The sequence below is a fragment of the Quercus suber genome, unplaced genomic scaffold (genome assembly GCF_002906115.3).
Source record: "Quercus suber isolate HL8 unplaced genomic scaffold, Cork oak 2.0 scaffold_141, whole genome shotgun sequence".
NCBI classification, from domain to species: domain Eukaryota; kingdom Viridiplantae; phylum Streptophyta; class Magnoliopsida; order Fagales; family Fagaceae; genus Quercus; species Quercus suber.
In genome coordinates, this window is record NW_027069602.1 from 25,690 (window position 1) to 28,723 (window position 3,034).

General features: G+C 35.7%; 1 pseudogene; it reads right to left on the bottom strand.

Moving 5' to 3' along the window:
• Positions 1-1,257: 1,257 nt before the first annotated feature.
• Positions 1,258-2,361, bottom strand: LOC112015702 (rust resistance kinase Lr10-like; annotated as a pseudogene).
• Positions 2,362-3,034: the final 673 nt, after the last annotated feature.

Sequence of the window (3,034 nt, forward strand, 5' to 3'; positions counted from 1 at the left end):
CTATGTGGCTGCTACGTTTACATTTAAAAACCAAGTTCATACAGAAGGACTACAAGCTCCCCGCTTGACTTCCTAATGCTACCCACCAGTAGAACTTACTGACACGACCACGTGCAAGCTCCGAATCCACGGACTCCTTCTTTCTTGGACTCTTCAATCAAGTACAAGCACCCACGCTTGATATTCTTTAAGTTCTTGAATCTGCAACTGAATGATCATCAAGGTTTTGATAATATCTCCACCTTGAAAACCCTAAGCTTTGTGTAAAGGAAAGCTCCTCAAAGATCTCACAAGAGATTTACACAAAACAGCAATATGAGCAACAAAGACATAGAGAGGTTTGGGTACAAAACCCTAAAAATAAAAGGAGGCACAAGAGGCACTCTAATCTCTCTCTGTCTCTCTCTCTGTCTCTCTCTCTCTCTCTCTCTCTCTCTCTCTCTCTCTCTCAAAAACTCTCAAAAACGTGGCTTAGGGTTTCCTTTATATAGTGGGAGAAGTAGATCTGAAACCCTAATCCTTAATGGGCTTAAGCTGCTGTTTGGGCCGACTTAAAATTCTGCAGATACGATTTTCAATCGATCGAGCCTGTTCTTCGATCGATCGAACTAGGTAGAATATGAAGTCTTCTTCCTGCAGCTTGTATGTTCTTGAATCTTGACTTGAATCACCTTGAGCATTGTCGAATAAAACCTATAGATTCTAAGATCTATATCTAAACAAGTTTGTGTTCACAATTTGCCAATTGTTCTAAACATTTAGAACCTAACAGTAGTCAACCCCAAGCCTCTAAATGCTCTTGGATTTGTGAAAATGCTCTCCAATGATTCTCAGCACCAACAACAATCAACACTTAATAGGTGAAGAAGGTGAAACTAAAAATCCCTTCTCATAGATATGAAAATGATGAGAGGGGAAGAGAAGAAAACTGAATATATACATAGGAGTATAGCAATTTCTACAATTGGGCTATTGCCACTCCAATATATATTGCCCAGTTTTTCAACATTGTTTATTAACTTAATCAATTACACATTCACAATTATAAAGTTATAAATTTTGTTTCCTCTTCAAAAGACTTTAACAAATGAATATACCACGTACTTAGCAAAAAAAAAAAAAATTGTAAGTAAGGATAGCTATCATAAATCAAGGGACCAATTATTTGTCACACAAAAAAATGAAGAGTCTTTATGTCATCAAATACGTGAAGAATAATTGCCCCATTTCCGCAGTGGTGTTAGCTTTCCCTTGCATTTAAAGTTTAGCCGATTGACTTGATTCACCTGATTGAAATGATGAACTAGTTGAATTTAAGTTGTCTGTTACATCCCCGGTCGGTCTCCCTAGTGATGATGATAGGAAAGGCTTGGAAGGCATTTGTAAGCAATCAACTTCTCTTTCAAGCATTTCTACAACTTTGTTCATTGAAGGACGGTCACTTGGCTTCACCTGTATACACCATAATGCAACTATGATCATCTTCTTAGCAATTTTCTTCTCCTCCTCCATGCCATCTTCCATTTCTATGTCATTTCCTTCACTAAATTGGCCATAAACCCAAGTTGGGAAGTAAATTTGGCTTGAATGGTCTACAAGTGCATTCAAGTTCTTTCTTTTGCTTGCCATTTCCAACAATAACTTGCCAAAACTATAAACATCAGCTCTATAAGAAACCCCTCCAATGTTTTTATAGAGCAACTCTGGAGCTATGTATCCTAGTGTTCCCCTTGCAGCAGTCAAAGACACTATGCTATCATTTGCTGGGTAAAGTTTTGCAAGCCCAAAATTAGAAACTTTGGGAATGAAGTTCTCATTGAGAAGAATGTTATGAGGCTTGATATCAAAATGCAAAATTTGCATGTCACATCAACGATGTAGATATTCAATCCCACAAGCCACTCCAAGAGAAATCTCATATGTTTTCTCAATACTTAAGGGGATACTTTCTTCTAGAGAAAAAATGTATTTTTCAAGAGAACCATTAGGCATGAATTCATATATAAGGGCATGCTTTGGCCCCTCAGCATAGAAGCCAATGAGTTGCACCACATTCACATGGTGAATCCTTCCAATTGTTGCAACTTCGTTGATAAATTCTTGTCCATTAGCTTTGGAGTTACCCAACATCTTTATAGCAACAAGAGGACCACTTTGAAGCTTTCCTTTAAATACAGTGCCATAGCCTCCTTCACCCACTTTATCCTTAAAACCTTTGGACATCTTCCTAATTTTAGAGTAAGAGTACCTAATTGGCATGAGGTTAATTTGGCTTTGCAAAAATTCTTCAACAGCATCATACAATGATAAATGCCTCCTACGCCACTTATATATCAAAAAGGCCATGACATAAGAGGTCCCCAAGACAATTTTTGTTGCAAGGTATAATAATACTGTATAGGAACATCACAAAAATAAATATTAGAAAACAAATTTGTTGTAGCTTTGCTATCAGCTTTTTTAATTTTCACAAAAATACATGTTTAATCTTTATATTTTGGGTTTTTTTCAATTTAATCCTTATGTTTTGAATTTGTTAAATTTGGTCCTTAATCTCAGTGATGGAAACTACTTGCGTGGTCAAATGTTTCCACAGCTATCATGCTTAAAAGATGACATCATTAATAAAATAATAATAAATTAATTGGCATTAAAAAATAGCTAAAATCCACATAAAAAAAATAAAATAAATTTTATAATTCCTCAATTTTAAAAGAGAAAAATGAACAAAATAAATTTGTTTACTAAAATCCCAATGGCATTGTTTGAGTAGAACCCACTTTTTATGTTACTTGAAGTGAATCTAAATAGTTTGTTAGGTTCTAAGGATTTAGGAATTTATGTATTTAGAAATCTAATTTGTAATGTTGGCAAACCATGATCAAAATAGGTTATTTAATCTTGTTTAGGCTTGCTCAAAGTTGAGTCTTTCATGTAAAGTTGGAATCAAGAGACTGCAGATGCATTGGTGCATTTCGGCTTGGCTCGATCGATCGAATGAAAGGCTCGATCGATCGAATCTCGGGCAGAATGC